Genomic DNA, 21347 nt, shown 5'->3' with positions numbered 1-21347 from the left:
GCGGGGGCGCTTTTCAGCACCCCCGCTTTACATAAAAAAATATCTCCGGCCGGCCCTGACGGGAGCTCACCCCTTACGGATTCAAACTGGCAACCTTCAGGTCAGCAACCCAACTTTCAGGTCAGCAGTCCAGCTGACACAAGGATTTAACCCATTGCATTAGGTAATGACTAATTGGGAAGCAAGATGAAGTTTTGCTCATTGAATCTGTATGTGAGAATAGAGAAATGCATCACTGCAGAAGTCTAGTGGAGCGGAATGTGAGCACAGTATTAATGCACTCATCTTTTAGAAACAAAAAATGCCCACAACACACATGTCAAAGTCCTCTCCTTGCCACCCCCATGGACCCAGACAAAGTGGCATCTCTAAAGACAAAAGGTTTCAATAGCTCTCCTGGCCTCTGCCCTCTCCAAAACAATGCAAAATCAAGGAATATTGTCCTCGGCTCAATAAAAGGCTCTAAATATAGCACGTCTGATGTGTTCTTGGTTTCCTGCCCGTCGTCATTCCCCTCCCACCGTCCTTCTCCCTGCCACTTTGTCACTGATTTTGCAAACTTAACACAAAGAGGGTGAGCTCACCACCAGGACCACCTCCTCCTCTTTTCCCTGTGATGAGGCAGAGGGGATTTCCATGGTTTTGTCCCTCATGCTTGCAAAGCCAGAGGTGGGGCGTTGGAGTTGGGGCAGGGGTAAATGTCAGGAGGCATGCATGCTGAATTGGGGGGCAGTTGGGTTGCAAACAGAGAGCCTTTCACTCCCGGCTTCCTCTTGTGCCCACTGCTCATTCTGGGCCACCCACAGCGCCCTGTCTATGTATGCACACTGGATACTAATGCTCCACTCTGGGATTCCCATTTCATTCTGCCAAGCCACGCTTGTCCTTTATTTGTTTTTGACCAATTGGCTCTAGCATAGACCTTGATAAAGTTGTTTTCTTTCAGGCAACAACTCTCAGAGAGGGGGATTGTCTGTGGGGATTCGGGGAGGTGTCATCCCACTTGCAAAAAAGGATTTCCCTTGGGTTTTGTTCCAGCATAATAGATGCTGGTGCATCCAGGCTGCCTGCTTCTATTGGCTTGAGCCCCGTCCCAGATCAGGCTCTCCAGGGTATAATAGCTAGGGATAGCTTGCTCATGCAAACACAGGTATTTGGGATTCACAGTCTGCACGGGGCAGAAACCATTAATTCCATGTACAGTAGAGTCTCACTTATCCAACACTCGATTATCCAACATTCTGGATTATCCAACGCTTTTTTGTAGTCAATGTTTTCAATACATCGTGATATTTTGGTGCCAAGTTCGTAAATACAGTAATTTCTACATAGCATTACTGTGTATTGAACTACTTTTTCTGTCAAATTTGTGGTCTAACATGATGTTTTGGTGCTTAATTAGTAAAAGCATAACTTAATTTGATGTTTAATAGGCTTTTCCTTAATCCCTCCTTATTATCCAACATATTGACTTATTCAACATTCTGCCGGCCCGTTTATGTTGGATAAGTGAGACTCCACTGTATGTGTAAAAAGAAGATGCAGTCTTGGCTTTCCTTTTGCCCAAACTTCAATCAACAATCCTGGGAGGTAGGTTGGGCGGGAGAGACTAAGAGAGAGTGCGACTAGCCCAAGATGGGATATAAGTTGAATGAATAAATAAATAAATAAATAAGATATGGACTCAGTGAGGATTTCAACTTGAATCTTAGTCCAATATTTGGGTCACTATGCCACATCTGTTCTCAGAAATGATGACAGGAATTAAAGTCTCTATATGTTATTTTTACAACTAGTCAGCGAGCTGTCACAACTGATATAGTAAAGCTGCACTTACCCCTTTCCCCAAGGATTCACCCATGGAAGCTTACTAGCCTTAGTAGCATCACTAAGGTTGGTGTCACTCTGAGGACCCCTTCCCACATTGGACTATATCACAAAGAGAGATAAATTGCAGGATTTCTTGGTGCCTAATGCATGGTATAATGTTATATGACTTAGCAAATGGATCTAAAAGATCTTATCCCTGAACATTAATTCATTAGTTCGACTAGTAATTGAATACTTATATTTGCACATATTGTGTATATGTCCTGCAGCCGACTTCATTTAAACCGGTATTTTCTCTTGTGGATTATTTGTTACCTGATTAATCAAGAACACCCATTAAAAAAGCTTTAACTGATCAATCCAACTGATTGAACAGCTTCGAGTAATTCTATATAAATTACTCTAAATAAAATTCTACTGATTTCAAGATGTTTTAATTCCAATGAGATAACCGAGTATAGGACAGCAGCTTTAAAAAGGGTAACTATATTTCAACAAGGGGACCGTGGATAGATTTATAACATGGGCCTTATATGAGGGAATGCATAGTATAGATTCAAGCAATAAATGATGAATTTACTGTCTGAGGGAAATGTAATTTGCAGTCATTTGTACACTAGCAAAAATGAGTTTTTTCTTTTGTTGTTTTCTTTAGTTCTCAGAATTGTAGAAGTTGCACTCCAAGAAACAATCTCAAGACAGATATATATGTAGTTATATTTATTTACCCAGACGTCTATTTGGTAAGCAGTCCACCTTGTTGCTGAAGATATGGTGGATATCATTTTGGTCATATAGCTTCTGCATGGTGGAAGGTAGACATGGCCTGTAGCCCTTATACTTATATTGCTGATGCTTATCCTAAGCTGGTCATATAATATGTGACAGACATAGCCTTAATTCCAAGATCAGTCTGGGATTGTTTGCACAAATCAATTGTTCTGCTTCCTAATAGAATTGCTTAGGAAGCCTACGTTTTTGGGCCACACTGACTGAGAAATTATGTTTGCCTTTCATAACTTTTTAAGAGAGTTTAAGTTTGTGTGTTGTCTGCTAGTATTGTAGAATAAGATGGCAGGTATGATCAGAGAAATGTATGAAGCTTGAATGGTAGGTGTCTATTGCTGGACAGAGAAATTTAGATATGAATGGGGACTAGTAGCGAGAATAACAATGGGATGATATGATGAGAATGGAGGATGAGGGACACAAAGGATTAAGGCATCGTCAAGAGACCAGCGAAAAGTGAGGTGTTGTGTATACAAGCAAAAAGAACCTGCTTCAACTTGCACCTCCTTTACACCAAAGCTGACTTGAACAAATGCGAACATAAAAGAACTTGGCTTTTCCAGAAAAATGGATCTTTCAAAATCAGATTTAAGCCCTCAGGAATGTAAAAGAATCAAATCAGATCCAAATCTCCTGTTATGCCAGCACCAAATACAAGATGAGTACTGTTTCCCCTCCATATTGACAACTGTGTAAATGTTGATTGTAGGCTATGTTAAAACCACTTATTAAATAAATGAAAAGATCCGTAAACACATTAAACTGCATTTAGTAAACATGTATTACTTGTTCAACATAACCATACCCACCTGGTCACTATGATTGCTTTTTTAGAGCAAGGTTAGAATTTAACATCTAAAATAACACCCATTGTAGAAGAAACCACAGTATAGAGGAATGGTTCCCAACTGATCTTGGACTTCAACTCCTAGAAATCCCAGCCACCTTGCCAGCTTCTGAGCATTGTGGGGGCTGAAGTCTAAAACAACTGGAGGACCAAAGGTTGGGAACCACCGGTTTATAGGAACTGGGTCTATTGTGACTCCTGGAGACCACTTTGAAAAAATGTAGGGATTTTGATGTAAGACCACCACAAGATGTAAGATGATCATTGGAATCATCACAGTCAGCTCATCACAGTAGTCCACAAAATAAACTTTCCAAATTGTAATTTAAATTGACAGAACACCATGACCCTAGTAACAGCTGACTAGTGGATAAAAGGTTCTGAGATCATAATGTATTCTTGGATATCATTTCAGGATTGCGCTACTCTTTCTTTGAATAGTGAAATCCACTCGCCTTCCTCTCGGTGTGCTGAACACTGAGATCTCTAATTAGGGCTGCTTCTCTCAGCTCATCTTGGCTCCTTTGTTATGAAAATAAATCACACCTTGAAGGAACTTAAAAGAGCGGTGCCTTGATGAACAAACCCACAAAAGGTAAACTGATATCTTCTGCAAATCCAAGTATCTGTTGGGAGTTTTGCAGAAGTTGCCATCAGTGGAATGAACCAAATATTAAATAAACAAATCAGCCCGCAAAGGAGATCACTTGTCCCTGCACCACAATCATTTTGCTTTGGTAACCCAAAGCTGGAATCACGGTTGTCTTCTGCTTATCTTAACCCCGTTTTCCTTCCAACTCCATGATTCTATGATTCATGGTGTAGTGAGCAGGTGAACCCTGCTATGCCTTTTCTCCTCTTTGCCATTATATTTTAACTTTTCCATTTTGCCAAGAAGTTGAGGATTAGATGGCCATAGGAGTTTCAGAATGCTGCCTCTATTATCTGTGGCTGTTGGTGTGCCAAATGCAATCAAAGTATGGAGGTGGAGGAAACACCGTATTCCACAAGGTGTGGAGGCGGAAACAGGAGAACAGGAGTTACACACTCTGAATCACAGATGGAAAATAAGTAACAAGAGTGGGGAAAAGGGGAGGAAGGTTTTTTTCTTCTTCTTAAGTTGCAAGAAGGCTTTGTGGAAAGGTAATAAAGGGATAGGTGTGGAACATTTTGTCCATGAGTCTTCCAGACAGGGAAAGTTGAGAATGATCAAGTGCACAGTGAGCCAGACTGAGTGATCATACAGTGACGGAGAATGAATGACAGAGCAGTGATGGAGAATGATGGAGCAGTCTTAGAGGATAAACAAATTCCTGTCTAAAGCATGGTTTCTCAATCTAATATGGCGGACTGGCAATATTTTTCTCCAGTGTGTCAAAAACTGGCATCATTTTTTTGCCATATTATTAATGGTACACCACAGCTTCATGGCTTGTAGAATGGCATTTGTGTACAGACCTCCACTCTAAAGTAAAGGTTCTCCGTTTGTGAGGTGGCCTCTTTTGAGGAGATTGGGTGTGCCAGGGAGGGCTTCAGCAAACATCCAGAGACGCATAGGATCTTGAGGCAAATGAATCCTCCTCCACCCCCACCCCACCCCACCATAGCCAGGATCTGTGACATGGAACTCATACTGATTCACATTAGATTTATGAGCTTGGTTGCAACATTTCTTCTTTGTCATCCTAATGAGATTTGGGAAGTGTTTTCTTATATAGCTAAGTAGAGAGTGAGCATAGTACAGTGGTTTGAGCATTGGACTATGACTGGAAACTAGGGTCTGAGTCCCTGCTCGGTCAGGGAAGCAAACTCAATGACTTTGGGCAAGTCACACTTGACTTGCCCAACGACGGCAGGGGGGAAACCTTTTATATAGTATCCCACCTCTACCACCAATATAAAGAAGGCGCTGACACCAAATATATCGGACACCTCTCCACTCTACTCTCTCACTCTCAAGCACACATATGTGAGATGCGAGGGTATATCGTTTGATTTTAGATTTTCTTTTAAAAATGGTAGCTGCTACCAACCTAAAATGTCTTCAGGATTTTTGTTGTTAAATGTGCCTGCCCACAGTGTTTCTACCCCCTGACTCCCAAACTGATGTTCACTATGAGGCCTTTCTGTGGTATTTTATTGTTGTAATGCTGGAACTTTTATTAAGGCTTCTTGATGGAAGATATACACTGTGGAGGCTCTTGAAAGTTGAAAATAGAATAAAATTTATTTTCTTAAAAACAGGTAAATGATTACTTCAGAGAGGTTCATAAGCGTAATCGGTTACAGGCATTCTTCAGCTTAACTTAGTTGTATGTTCCAGATTACTTCACTTAGTTTCAAACAGTTCCAACCAACCAATCTATCTATTGGTCACAAAAAACCCTCGCTCTATTTGTTGAGAATAGACACGAGTTCCCCTGGGTTGTTAATTAACTCTAACCTAGAGTCCTTCTATTAACCAGCCCAGTAGTGAGAGACAATCCCTTGAGTTATCTTTTCCCCCAAGAGATCCAAAACTGCCTGACCTAGCCTATCAGTTTCCACAGCTTTCAGTTCTCTCTCACACACACCCTCCAAACTGCTCTTTCCTCTCCAAACTCCAAAACCGAACTGCTCTCTTCAAACCCTAAAACAGCACTCTCTGGACCTCTTTTTTCTCTCTGCACTCTAGGACTTGGCTCCTCCCATCTGCTCTGGCTGGCCAATCCTAGGAGTCTCTCTCTAAGTTCCTCCCCCTTTCTAACCACACTCAAGATGGCTGCCTGGCATTCCTCAACAAAATGAATGTCTGCCTCACTCACTGTTACCAAGGCTTCATTCCAGGTCTAACAGGTAAGGTTCACTACAGCTTGATAGCAACATTTCTTCTTTGTCATCCTAATGAGATTTGGGAAGTGTTTTCTTATATAGGTAAGTAGAGAGTGAGCATAGTACAGTGGTTTGAGCATTGGACTATGACTGGAATCTAGGGTCTGAGTCCCTGCTCGGTCAGAGAAGCAAACTCAATGACTTTTGGAAAGTCACACTCTCTCAGCCTCAAAGTTACCCTGGACAGTACTCTAAGAAGCACTGCTTGAATATCAAGCAAAAAAGTGGGTGCTAGAAACAATATCATACGAAAGCTGACTGGCACAACCTGGGGATCACAACCAAATACAGTGAGGACATCTGCCCTTGCACTTTACTACTCTGCTGCTGAATACTCATGCCCAGTGTGGAATACATCTCACCACATTAAAAAAGGGGATGTGGCTCTTAATGAGACATGCTGCATTATCACAGGATGCCTGCGCCCTACACCACTGGAGAAATTAAATTGCTTAGCTGGTATTGCACTACCTGACATCCGTCGGGAAGTAAGGTAAAGTAAAGGTTTTCCCCTGACATTAAGTCCAGTCATGTCTGACTCTGGGGGTTGGTGCTCATCTCCATTTCTAAGCCGAAGAGCCGGCATTGTCCGTAGACAACTCCAAGGTCATGTGGCCGGCATGACTGCATGGAGCGCCATTACCTTCCCGCTGGAGCGGTACCTATTGATCTACTCACATTTGCTAGGTTGGTAGAAGCTGGGGCTAACAGTGGGCGCTCACTCCACTCCCTGGATTCGGACCTGTGACCTTTCGGTTCACAAGTTCAGCAGCTCAGCACTTCAACACACTGCACCATTGGGGGCGGGGGCGGGGGCTCCGTCAGGAAGTAGTAACCAGTAATGAAAGGACCAAGGCATTGCCATCTCCAGCCCATCTTCTCTTCGGATACCAGCCAGCAAGCCAATGCCTTAAAGAGCTACAAACTTGCAGGAATACCTCAGCAAGCGAGAGTCCAAAAGTGGCGGGCTATAACCCAGAATCTCAATCCATGGCTGATACTGGATGAGAAAATCCCCCCTGGGAACACAGAAGACTGGGTGACTTGAAAGGTACTGAACAGACTGCACTCTGGCACCATGAGATGCAGAGCTAACCTTAAGAAATGGGGCTACAAAGTGGAGTCCACGACATGCAGTGCGGAGAAGAACAAACCACAACACCTCCTACAATGTACAATGGAGGACCTTCTTACAGCAACACCAGAGGCACTCCAAGTGGCCAACTTCTGGTCAAAGAAAATAATAATGCCAAGTTTTAAACTTTGTTTGTGGTTTTTTAATACATTATAATTCTGTTATCAATTCGCTTCTGACACAATAAATAAAAAAAATAGCCTCAGAAGAAGGCAAAGGCAAACCCCCCTCTGAACAAATCTTTCCTAGGAAACCCCATGATAGGTTCTGCTTAGGGTTGCCATAACTTGGAAATGACCTGAAGGCATACAACAAAAATTGGAATATGAGTTAGAAGAAGAAAAGAAAGAAAAGAAAAACAATCTTTTGAAAGTTCAGTCCAGTTGTGTGGTTGCTGTATGGGAAAGATCCATTTTGAAAACTACATTTGGATTAGCAACCTTCTTGACATTTCTTCTTACCTCTTAGCAGGATGTTGGTCTGCATCCCCACCTCCAGACCTCTTGCCAAGAAGACTTTATTTTTGAAATTCCAAACAATGAACTAACAGCTGTTATGATCCTGGAGGGAAATTATATATACATTTTAATTAGCTGCTTTGAGTCAATTTCCCTTCCCATCATTCATTAGCAGGGGCAGGTGCCAAAATGACCTCCTAGACCCTTATCTGTAGGGTGGAGAAATGTCTTTGTTCCATGGCACACCTGGCATTTATTTTTGGTACGTGCCCAAATCTACCATTATGAACAGACCCAATAATAGGTCCTGTCCTCGGGCCTACCTGTGATCTTACATGCTGATATATTTAAAGATGTCAGGTTAGGACTATTCTAGGCTCCAAGATTTCAGGGCTATAGGGATGACACCTTATGATTTGTAGAGGTGGCTCCATTATAAGAATGATGTTAACGACAGGCAATTCCTGGTGATGTCAATAAACATGATTTGGCATAAGCCACGGTTGCACAGAGCATGACCTTCAAATTAAAAAAAAACACCAACCGTGACAAATGAAAAAATGCACATAGGTACATACATCCTTTTCAAGGCAGTGTTATCACCCTGAAATTCTTCCCTTTTACCCTGAGAATCAGAAAAGCAGGGCAAGATCCTGAAATCTTGCAGGTCTGTGAGTTCATGTGAGAGGACTGGATAATGACATACTATACCTGTGCTGCATAGCTTGGAATTTTTTTTACATCCTAGTATCCTAAGCTTGCAAACATTCTAGGTGGATGAGGTTCTGGGAGCTTTAAAATAATAACCTTTTCCCTCTGTTCTATTCCATCTTTTGCAAATGTATGGGCTACTTCTTGGGCTTGTCTACATTACAAATTTGAATTAGCTTTCCGATAATTTCCTAAAAAGAATCTTAGGGTGCTTCCAGACAGCACCAAATTGCGGGGTTTAATAGGTAGGACAAAAATCCAGGAACTGCAAACAGGTCTGCACACAGACCTGTTGGTCTCAGGATTTGTGCCTGCAACGTCCAGACTTGCTGCTTCGTTATGGGATTTCAAAGCCTGCAAGATGGCCACTGCAGGACATCCGCCGGAATATTTGGCTTTTTAAAAAAAGCTTTAAATGTGCAGATGTGAATATGCACATTGTCTGTGCGAGTTTTGTTCCTGTGTCATACATATCTGTTCCTCATTGCTTTTATCCTGAAAAGATGGCGAAAGTTGACTAGAAGGAAAAAACGTCTTGGCAAGAGAAACTTTATCCTCCACACATTTAATGAAGTTTGTGACACACAAACAAAATTTGTGGAGTAGGACTGCTACTTTCAAAGTCAGAACTGCACTATTAAATAGGAACTGACACTTTCAAGCCAGGAATAGAACCTTGTCATTGTTATTATCATTCAGAGGTTGCATGGCCATCTGTCCAGACATGTTTGGTCGTGTACTTGGGCTTGGGAACTATGGGGTGCTGTTCCTGAGTTTCATGTCTGTTCCTCATTACTTTCATCATAAAAAAATGGGAAAAATTGATTACATGGCTAAACCTTTGTTTGTGTATCAGAAACTTCATTAAACGTGTGGAAGATGAAGTTTCTCTTGCCAGGATAAAGTTTTCATCCTCTAGTCAACTGTTGCCATATACAATCAATCAGGAACCAACATGTATAACCCAGGGACAAACTAACATTAAAAAATCTCACATTTTCAGAGTGTAGGAACTTACAGAGATTCGAATATGTGTATTTTCCGGCCAGAACTGGGAAATTCCCGCAACTGAAAATCTCAAGATTTTAGTGCTTTGTAGCAATTCCTCCCGTGTTTTCAGGTGATGTCATTTGGCCATTTTGGTTCATTTTGAACTGGGAGCTCCTGGGATGAAGGTACTGTGTAGATGGGTCTTTAGAAATTGCATTTAGTGGGGTAGAGAGGGGGTTATGGCCCTCTGATGGAAAAGGTTCATCTCCTTATCATAGAAGAATTGGACTAGAGTCTTGGGAGCTAAGGTGATATAAAACCAATCTAGGAAAGCATGTAGTGCAGAGATGCCTCGGTGATGGCATAGCAAATAAACAACCTGTTAGTGTCCCCCTCCACCCCACCCCCCATTCCATTACACAGGCTCCTCTTCTCCAGTTCACAAGGCAAAGGGAAGGATCTAGGGCAAAATAATTTGTTTCTCCCCCTAGTCCGGAAAAGGAGATAATAGTGAAATAGTTTACTTGCCCCGGTGGCGAAGTGCGTTAAAGCACTGAGCTGGAGACCGAAAGGTCCCAGGTTCAAACCCTGGGAGCTGCGTGAGCGGCCGCTGTTAGCTCCAGCTCCTGCCAACCTAGCAGTTCGAAAACATGCCAATGTGAGTAGATCAATAGGTACAGCTCCAGCGGGAAGGTAACGGTGCTCCATGCAGTCATGCCGGCCACATGACCTTGGAGGTGTCTACGGACAATGCCGGCTCTTCGGCTTAGAAATGGAGATGAGCACCAACCCCCAGAGTCGGTCATGACTGGACTTAACATCAGAGGAAACCTTTACCTTTAGTTTACTTGCCACTTTCAGGTCTTTTTGCTGTGTATGTCTTATGTCCTGAAACGGGATCAATGTGGAAACTGGGAGTGGAATGGTTTGAGAGTGGGACTTATTAGTGCATGGTTACTTAGGTCCAGCTAACATTTCAGCACATGGAATAGATCAGGGCCCCCCAAACTAAGGCCCACGGACCGGAGGCAGCCCTCCAAGATCATTTTACCTGGTCCCTGCCCTAAACTTAGGGTTGCCCTAAGTCTGAAATGACTTGAAGGCACACAACAACAATTCTAATTAACGGCCCTGTGTTTAAAAAGTTTAAGGACTCCTGGAATAGATCATTGTTCCCCAGCTTGGTGCTTTGTAGTTGTCAACTCTCTTCATCCCAAACCAGCACGCTCACCGAAAATGATGAGATGTGTAACAACATCTCTAGTTGGTACCAGGTTGGAAAAGGATGGTGCAGATAACTCTAATGGGTTGTGATACTGCGATTGTGATGCTCATGTTGTGAACTGAGAGGAATAAAACCCAAACAGGTTAAAGAAATAGGCATACATGCAATCAGCTCAGTCTATGGCAGTATGCAAATATTCACCATACTGGCTATGCATTGCAGCTGCTCTGTCTGAAGCTGGTTTTCCTCTTTCCAGAACCAAGCCAGGAAGACCCTAAACTCAAACAAGTTCCCATCACATGTGGAAGAAAGCCACAGTTGCTCTTCCTCATGGTTCCTGTTTGCATTTTCCATTTACATGTCTTCTCTGCACATGCAAAGAGACACAAGGATTAGCCAATTCCTCCCTTCAGCTCTGGTGGTTGTGCACATTGGGTCCAAAGGTAGAAGTTAAACAAAAAAGACAGCATTTACAAACAGGCCAAGTAAAACCACAGTTGAGAGGTTAGATGGAATGGTTAGTTGAAATGGTTCAATGGGTTGACTTGAATTGGGACAAGCAACTGCGTTTTGGCCAGGGATGAGAATGATGTGGCTCTTCAGATATTGCTTCACTCTAAATCTCATCTATCATAGCCAACATAGCCAATGGTGAGAAATGACGGGAGTTGCAGGCCAACAAGGTCTAAAGGGACACGTTTTCCTCACCCTGCCACCCCAATCTTGTCATATTATGCAGGTGTCTAAGTACAAAATATTTCTTCAGTTACCGATTCTGTACAATTTGAGGGGAATGCTATGGGACCTATTGTTAAAAGCCTCAGTGTGTCTTCAACTAGCCCTGGTAGTGGAGACAGTGGTGTGAAGCAGGTGGGCAACACAAAAGGAAAGAACAGTGAAGCTCCCCACAAAACCTGGAGCTGGCACTAATAGTGCCCAGAGTCTAGGAGAAAGTTTTCAGGGACCTGTTATGGGAAAAGTTTGATCAAAACTGTTTACTGTCTGCTAATACAGTCATGTCACAATTGAAGGTCAAGATAGACGCAAAGTATAGGCTCCTGCCCTCACTCCAGAGCGAGTGTGAATAGGTCACACTTATCTCGAGAAAACAAGTGGTAGCCAAGGCATGACGTCTGAACCCCCGTGCCCTCCGCTTGTCAACACTTCCAGCTTTCCTCCCTGCTGTGGTCTTGCAGGTTTCCCTCCCGTGCAGCTCTTGGCCATGAGGAAGCACCTTGCCCTGCAACTGCCAAGCCTGCTGGAATGTGAGCAATGCCACCCAGACAAATATCTCCTCGTGTGGCAATAAACCTAGTGCTCCATCTCTCTCAGAGTCTGGCACCTGCCATTCAGAGAGGCCCAGTGAAAGGCCCCTGAGCAAAAATTCCACCACCACCCCCCAGGTTGTCATTTGGAACAAAGGTGGAAGGCAAGCCGATGTGGTAATGCAAAAGGAATGAGCCTTTGCACCCTGCGAACAAACATGTGTATGCATTCGGCATGCTAAGGCCTTCCTGTGATTGTCTGGCTATGCATTCCTGCCAATAGCCTTGTAAGGATGTTCTAACCCCGTGTCTGTTATTTTGGTGGCTGCCTGCCTTTCTTGTTTTCAGCTAGGTCTTCTCCCAGGAGAAGTATGCATTAATGCTGCCTGTTAATTATGGTTGAAACTATGCAAACGTTCTAACTGGCAAATAAACAAAATATTGGCTAGGACAGAGCAATGACACAAGGAAATTAGTCACATTAAAAAACATGTAGCTCCTTCAAGAAAACAAGTTAGTGAAATAATTTAGTTTGCCAGGTTTGTTGTGGAGGGGGGTTTGGTACTTTTTTTTTGCTGGTGTTGTGAAGTCATATTCTTTGTTGACAACATACTACTACTGATACTTACCTTGGCTCCTTTGAAGACCTGTAATTTAATCTGTGAGATTTCTTCCACTAAGATCATGATCATTATGCTACTATCGGCTATGGCCAGTTCATAAGCAGATGCCAACCTTCTGGCGCTGTGCTTCTCTGTATTTAAGCTGGTCTTGAGGCAACAGTTGTGTATTTTGACACGGGAGCAATACACCAAACTGCCAGCTTTGTAGGACATGCTAGAGTTGGTGATCTACTGGCCAATGCCACTTCTAAAGCCAGAATAGATGTGGTACACAATTTCTTTCTCCTATATTCAGCTGCTGTTTTCCAGCACTTGGGGCATGAATCATTCATCTCACTTGCCAGCTTGTTCTATAAGCATCAAAAGGAGAAAATTAGGTCTGCTGTGTTTCCCTTTTCTCTCCTGGAATTTATCTTCTTGGTCATTTCTTATTGAAAAAAGGCCCTCCGGACTTCACTACTCAGGTACTGCTCAAGAAAATAAAAGCAAGCACTGTAGTTGTAAATGCCTGGAGTTATCTTTGAACACTCGCAGGCAGAATAGATGAGTTCTTCCAAGATCTAGCAAAAAGAGGGAAGAGGGCTTTCTGTGAGACTCCAGAGCAAGGCAGGCCCTCCTCAAGGACAGGAAGCGATAAAGCGACAGGTCATTGGCTTGGTAATGGGTGACGGGTTTTGCACATTACATGCAGAAAGCATTCCCTGCATTCCAAGGCTTGTAACCCCCAGACCAGCCATGCTTCCAACTTGCCTGGCAGGCTGCAGGGTGGTCTCCTGTCTGCCTCGGAAGAAGCCCTTGAATCCTAGGTGAGAAAAAAAATCCGCTCTGCCCGTAAAAGCCTCTTGCTCCTAATTGGTCTTCAAGCTGGAGCTGGTGGGCCACCTGCTGCCTGCAAAGCCTTTTGATGTGGTTACCAGCCCCTTTGACTAATACTGAATCAAGGCTTAAAGACCAGTGAATCAAGACCAGTGGTGGATGAAGGAGCTGTCATCAGCTTCCCTTGAGCCTTGTCTGGAATGGACAGCGGCCCTTCCCGCCTCTAAAATGAGCAGTGCCCTGGAAATGACTAAACTGCAAACCTTTGCAGTCTTGGTTTGCTTGCTATCCTTTGCTTATGACGATGAACTTGGGAAAGATAAGTCTCTTAAGATTCTAGGAGCTGTAGTGCAGAAAAGTAACCTTTCCAACCTCTGCCAGAAGCAAGAGCTTCTCAAAGTAGGCACAGACTCCAGAATAGTCTGTTAGGATCACTCATGCCAATGTGGGCAGATAGGTCTCTGGATCTTTTTTAACTTTATAAAAACCACACACCAGTGATTCAGGAGGACAAATATATGGCTATAATCAGTTGAGGAGAAAGTTACGTTTTGGGCTGCAGTTTTCTAAATCATCCCGGCTGGGGATTGTGACTTGTACTCCAAAGAGCAACTCTTCCGAACGCTGCTACGAATCAAAGATAGAATATCTGATCATGTATGTTTTCAACACAGGACAAAAAAAAATCACTCCTTATTTTTCTTGTTTCAGCAGCCATAATTTGGGCTCCCCATAGACACAACTAAATGTCCAGTTGGGCATTGTTCTAACTACAGGCAGTCACCAAGTTACGAACAAGATAGCTGAAATTGTAAGTTGAAACAGGTACATTTTAAAAGTGTAACTCCAGCCAAATATATATATAGGAGGGGGGTCATAGAATCATTGAGTTGGAAGAGACCTCGTGGGCCATCCTGTCCAACCCCCTGCCAAGAAGCAGGAAAATCGCATTCAAAGCACCCCCAACTGATCCAGCCTCAGTTTAAAAACCTCTAAAGAAGAAACCTCCACCACACCCTGGGGCAGAGAGTTCCACTGCTGAACAGCTCTCACAGTTAGGAAGTTCTTCCTAATGTTCAGGTGGAATATTCTTTCCTGTAGTTTGAAGCTGTTATTCCGTATCCTAGCCCCCAGGCCAGCAGAAAACAAGCCTGCTCCCACTTCCCTATGACTTTCCCTTCACATATTTATACATGGACATCATGTCTCCTCTCAGCCTTCTCTTCTGCAGGCTAAACATGCCCAGCTCTTTAAGCAGCTCTTCATAGGGCTTGTTCTCTAGACCCTTAATCATTTTAGTCTCCTTCCTCTGGACACATTCCAGCTTGTCGACATCCCCCTGTAATTGTGTTGCCCAGAATTGGACACAGTGTGATTCTAGGTGTGGCCTGACCAAGGCAGGATAGAGGGGTAGCATGACTTCCCTGGATGTAGACATTATACTCCTATTTATGCAGGCTAAAAGAGAGAGAGAGAGCTTTGGATAGCACAGGGAAGGGTTAACACCCTTGTGGTGTTTGTTTTGCTGTCTGTGCCCCTGTTCAGAAGATTTCACCTCACTTTCTGTCCCCGTGATCATTGGATTTGGAAAAAAACAAGAATTACTAATGAAACCTGGAATACTGTGTCCAATTTTGGGCACCGCAGATGAAGGGAGATGTTGACAAGCTGGAAAGCGTCCAGAGGAGGGCGACTAAAATGATTAAGGGTCTGGAGAACAAGCCCTATGAGGAGCGGCTTAAAGAGCTGGGCATGTTTAGCCTGCAGAAGAGAAGGCTGAGAGGAGACATGATAGCCATGTACAAATACGTGAGGGGAAGTCATAGGCAGGAGGGAGCAAGCTTGTTTTCTGCTGCCCTGCAGACTAGGACACGGAACAATGGCTTCAAAACTACAGGAAAGGAGATTCCACCTGAACATCAGGAAGAACTTCCTCACTGTGAGGGCTGTTCGACAGTGGAACTCTCTCCCCCGGGCTGTGGTGGAGGCTCCTTCCTTGGAAGCTTTTAAGCAGAGGCTGGATGGCCATCTGTCGGGGGTGCTTTGAATGTGATTTCCTGCTTCTTAGCGGGGGGTTGGACTAGATGGCCCATGAGGTCTCTTCCAACTCTACTATTCTATGACTCTATGACTATGACTCTAGTGGCGACACATTTTCTCCATGAAAACTCTTCCTAGGAGTAGATTTCTTTCATGTCCTTTTGTCTCACCCCCATTCTTAACTATAAGTTGTATGTACTGTAAGTCCAATGTTTGTAACTTGGAGACTGCTTGTTCATTTTGTTTCGTTTCTTCATCTTTTCTTTGGAGCTTTTCATATAGACATGAGTATTTTTTAACACTCTTAAATGTGTGCACTTAAGAAAGCTTTTTTAAAGCACAAATGCAAACCTTGATTTATTAAAATGCTACTTTTCATTTTTTTCCTAATAACTCTCACTTATTGCATTTGAAATAGTTACAAAATCACTGACATTTAAAAAGTGTTTTGATGCCATTTTCTTTTTCTTTTTTTTAAAGCTGGCATGCTCAGATGAATTTCTCTCTTCCTTACTTTTTCATGTGGATGAAACACAGCAATATAAAAACACATAAATTCTGATTTGTTGTGTAGTTTACAGTCCAACAGCAATGATATCTACTCTTTAAGCAAACTCCACTAAATTGTGTGAGATTTACCTCCAAGTAGGCAAGTCCAGGTGTTGGCTAAGGGAAAACACACATAACAGGTTTTCCTCTGACATTAAGTCCAGCCATGTCCAACTCTGGAGTTGGTGCTCATCTCCATTTCTAAGCCGAAGAGCTGGTGTTGTCCATATATATCTTCAAGTTCATGTGGCTTTCATGACTGCATGGAGTGCCGTTACCTTCCCGCTGGAGCGGTACCTATTGATCTACTCACATTTGCATGTTTTCAAATTGCTAGGTTGGCAGAAGCTGGGGCTAACAGTGGGAGCTCACCCCGCTCCCTGTATTCGAACCGCTGACCTTTCGGTCAGCAAGTTCAGCAGCTCAGTGGTTTAACCTGTTCTGCCACCAGGGGCTCCAATTCTAAATATTGGATGTTAAATGCTTTGAATATTTAAAACAAACTTTGTTAACGCCAAGGGCACACAGGCCAGTAGACATATATTCTCCTTCTGCTGATCTATATCTGTTTTGCTCCAGGGGTGGGGGCAGGATCCTGGTTAATTCAGGATGATAGCAATTTCAGAGAGTGAAGTTGGCTTCAGAAAGTTGTTTGACAGCTGTTTTATAGTGCAATCCACAGAGAACTGTTTCCTCCTGCCTGCCTGTGTCAAATTGCCAAGTCATGCAATTTTGCTAGCAGTAGCCAAATGGAAAACTGTTAAATATTTGCTGGATGCATTATGTACATTAAGCAGGACATCTGGAAGTCCAAATGCTTCTGTAAGCTCTTATTCCTGAAGAACAATAAATGTACACTGATTTCTGTGTAAATTAAGGGAACTATTATTAGTTGAGGGCAAGGGTGGACAAAGTGCAGCTCCCAGGGTCCCTGTGTAGTCTTGAACCTCATTACACCCAATCTGAAAAATTACTAAACCCTTTCCCCCTCATTGTGGATGGAGCTGTGGGACCAATTTTTCAGGTTGATAGTTCCCTAAACTGTGTAATGGTGGGAAAGGGAGGCTTTCACCAAAAGTCAAAGTAATGTACAATAATTTCTTGTTGGGGAAAAGGGGTCTGTCCTGGGTTTAGAACAAGCAAGGGGCTCTCTCTCTCTCTCTCATAGCTGGCAAACTTGCCGCCCTAATTGTGTGCCTATAAGGGGGGGAAATAGGGAAAAAAATCAGGTTAACCAACTAAGAAGATCTTCCAAGTCTGAATGAATGCCTCCTCCAGACTTGGAGCTGTTGCTCATTGCTGGTTTGGCGCCTCAGATTATAGAGAACATTTAAATTTTACAAAAATATCTAAATCTTGTTAACAGAATGTCAGTTTTTTACTTTGATCATTTACAGTGTCTGTTAGGTTTGACATAGTTTAGGCCTAACTGTTAGGATTTCACAATGTATTAATCCACCTGCCTGAGTGGTTGTTAAAAATATGTGAGGATGAGAACTATTCTGGATGATGATGTTGTCATGAGGCTTTATCATTCTGCCTAGCCTGCCTCTGAAATCACAGGAGCTCACATCACAGATGGAAATCAGGACAAGTGTGGCCAAGCAACATCAGTGTGATGACAAAAGTTATTGATGGGAAGAAACACAGAAGCTAGATGAAGCTGGAACCAATGGCTTTTGCCCAAGGCTACTGGGAAGGATAAGATTCTGTCCTCTAATCTACTCTTCTCTTTACTGATTTAATTGAGTCCAAACTATTTTTGAATTTTAAACTCAGTTTGTTGTCGAACGCTTTCATGGCCAGAATCACTGGGTTCCTGTGAGTTTTCCAGGCTGTAGGGCCATGTTCCATAACCATTCTCTCCTGACGTTTTGCCCATATCTATGGTAGGCATCCTCTGAGGTTGTGAGGTGTTGGAAACTAGACAAGTGAGGTTTATATATCTGTGGAATGGTCAGTGTGGGTGAAAGAACTCATGTCTGTTTGAGGCAGGTATGAATGTTTCAATTTGCCACCTTGACTAGCATTAAATAGTCTTTCAGTTTCAAGGTCTGGCTGTTTACTGCCTTGGGGAATCCTTTGTTGGGAGATGTTAGACTCAGTTTGCAGCAATTGAGCTCAGCTAAGGGCAGAACTGTGGGAGAAGGAGAGATAAAATGGGACTTTTTATAAACACCTGAAAAGTAAGGTGATAAAAGGATTATCTGGGATTATCCCTGCTAAATCCGAACAGATGAGGGTGTGATGTAACTATGGTAGTTCCCTCTATCCTAATTAAAATATTTGCCCTGTTAAAGGAAATTTTCTTTCCATGTCCGAAATGTTTAACACTGCAGCGAGCAGGACACTGAAAATCATTCATGCCCAGTACTCTTACATTTGCTGTGTTTGCATTTCCTTGCTTACTTTGCCTACCCATTTTTTGATGCCCAAACTAAATTTCTGCATTTTAATTTACCACTATGTTAAAAACTTGAGGATTGAATTAAATTTTCATTGGGAGGCAGAATGCTTATTTGAAGAGCAATGCCCTCATCTGCCCACCCCACCCCTTCAATGCCTACACCCCTAGATGCCTTTCATCTGTAGATTTAAAGTGCTGCTGTGGCAGTTGTCTGCTATTGACAGTCAGCAAGGAAACTAAAGACTCACTGGACCACGGAGGCTGAACTCTTTTTTGACCTCTGGAGGTGGTCTCGCTCTAGCAGACCAGCTCTGATGTCACACAGTATACGAAGGAAGGCGCACATACATTGCAGCTCATGCTATGGATACACTGCACACTGTATTTCATTTCTTGCCTTGGTACTAAATTTGCTGAGCAATGGCATCAAGAGATCATGTGTAACTCAGCAGGGAGACATCTGCTTGACCTCCTCAAAGCCTTTGGCACACCTCAGGGAAAGAGGCATGAGAAACTTCTTGCTCTTGAAAAGCAATGCATCATCTTATTTTTCTCCATAGCACTATCCTGTGTTCCCATCTATGGAACTTCTTAGTCTTGATATGTCTGTGGCTGAGGCCAATGCCTTTGCCTTGAGAGTCACACTTGGCATTCCTGACCAATTTCAATAGCAGCTATTGTCCTTAGGAAAGGTCACCAGCAGCTACAGTCAGCCAGACACTTTTCTGCACTCTAGAAAAAGCCTCTTCATGAAACAAATTGGACTGGAGGAAGACAAATGGGAAATAAATCTTCCATCATTTGAATTATTCCCTATGAAGGCTGCAGGTCCAATGCAATCTAAATTCGTGCCTGGAATCTTCAAGGATGTTTGTTTCTGGGATATTACAGCTGTTTAAGCCATTATCAGATGGCAACAGATAATATTTCCAGAAGGAGTTTTCATCTTCAGCAGTCAGTACATTCTCTGAAGTCACTTCCAGACAGTGTCAAAATGCAGGTCAAATAAGTGGGGCAAAAAATTGCGGGACCTGACAGCAAGGCCAAACACAGACCTGTCAGTTCCCATAAATGGTTCACTGCTGTCCTGACACCTTTGTTTGTAGTGGATTTTAGAAATCTACAAGATGGATAGGGAACATCCGGTGGAAGTTTACTTTTTTTTAATTGACTCTCTGATATATGCTGAACCTCATTTGCGTTCATACGGATATCTAAATGTACACACAAGCAGATTTCTTGTTTCTGTCCTTACCCTCCTGTAAATTCACACTCTGTTTAATTTCATAAAGATCAGAACACAGAAATGGTTGCAGAGAATTCTTATTGTAATTGCTTTCCATTTGTGCTTCCATTTAGCCACCTGTAGGTCCATGACTCCAATAGTTTATAGCCCAGATCGACTGTTTCAGAATTTTAAAATATGTATGTGCTGGAGCAGTCCATAAAAGGGTTTACAACCAAATTCATGTGGTTTCCTTGGCTGCAGGAATATACAGTCATGCGAATATGCATATTTTCCAGCCAAAATAGGGTTTTAAGCACATCTTTTTAACACATGTTTTTCAGCTGTTAATCCAAATCAGTGCACAGTTTTGTGAAACATCATTTAGCCACACACACCCCTTTTATTCCAGTTTCTTTTGTGTTTTACAGCATGTGAAGAAGGGCCGTGAGAAACTGCCTTTAAAACAAGAAGTTTAGGGACTAGCCACCTGCGTGTTCATTCACAGATGAACACCAGTACCCAACATCAGTATGGGCAAGATAGCAAAAGTTATAAATGAGGAGGAACACACAAGCTAGTAGAGGATGCAGCAGTTTGCTTTTGCCTGGCCTTCCTGGGAAAGCCAAAATTCTTCCCCCTCCTCTTCTGCCTACTTAAATTAACTGGGTACAAGCTATTTTTACACTTTGAATGTAGTTCACAGTTATAGAAGTAAGCTGAGGGCAAAGGAGGAAGAAGGGAGGGGGAGAGAGAAACTGAGGACCCATCTACACTGCCAAATAACATTCAGATTACCTGCTTTGAACTGGATTATATTCATCTATACTGCTATATAATCCAGTTTTTTTCATGTCAGGAGTTATTTGAGAAACTGCAAGTCACTTCTGGGGTGAGAGAATTGGCCGTCTGCAAGGACATTGCCCAGGGGACGCCCAGATGTTTGATGTTATACTATCATTGTGGGTGGCTTCTCTCATGTCCCCACATGGAGCTAAAGCTGATAGAGGGAGCTCATCTGAACTCTCCTCGGGTTGGATTCGAACCAGCAACTTTCAGGTCGGCAAACCAACCTTCAAGTCATCAGTTCTGCCCGCACAAGGGTTTAACCCACAGTGTCACCAGGGGCTCCATATAATCCAGTTCAAAGCAGATAATCTGGATCTTATTCGGCAGTGTAGATGGGATCTGCGCGATTTTAAATGCAGCTTGAAAACGAGGGATGACAGAGGATTACTCAGGAATGTCCCTGTCAAATCTGAACCTTTTGGGAGTATGAAATGTTACTGCTTAAATCCAGAGCTGAATAAAGACACGCTGAGGCTTTGAGATAGCTCAATTTATGCTTTCCCATGACATTATATGAAATTTAAATTATGGGCAGTGAAGAAATCTAGCAGGGGAAAGAAACCAACTCATTCGCACTGTCATCCCAGATCTATGGATACTATGGGCCATCAAAAAGAAATATAGGTCCAGGAATAAGTCCTGAACTCTCACTAGAAGCTAAGAAGACTAAATTGAGAATATCATACTTCAGATGCAGGCGATGGCATGACTTATTGC

General features: G+C 42.9%; 1 long non-coding RNA gene across 1 annotated transcript in view; it reads left to right on the top strand.

Moving 5' to 3' along the window:
* Window positions 1–5934: 5934 nt before the first annotated feature.
* Window positions 5935–21347, top strand: part of LOC134299622 (uncharacterized) — a 35488-nt gene continuing 20075 nt past the window's right edge. Inside the window, exon 1 of the long non-coding RNA XR_010006848.1 lies at window positions 5935–6301. This is a non-coding gene — a long non-coding RNA (uncharacterized LOC134299622). The remainder of the gene's footprint in view (window positions 6302–21347) is intronic.

Source organism: Anolis carolinensis, chromosome 5 (genome assembly GCF_035594765.1).
Source record: "Anolis carolinensis isolate JA03-04 chromosome 5, rAnoCar3.1.pri, whole genome shotgun sequence".
Classification (NCBI taxonomy): Eukaryota; Metazoa; Chordata; class Lepidosauria; order Squamata; family Dactyloidae; genus Anolis; species Anolis carolinensis.
Note: the sequence above shows the minus strand (reverse complement) of the source record. Positions and strands in the feature narration are given on the sequence as shown.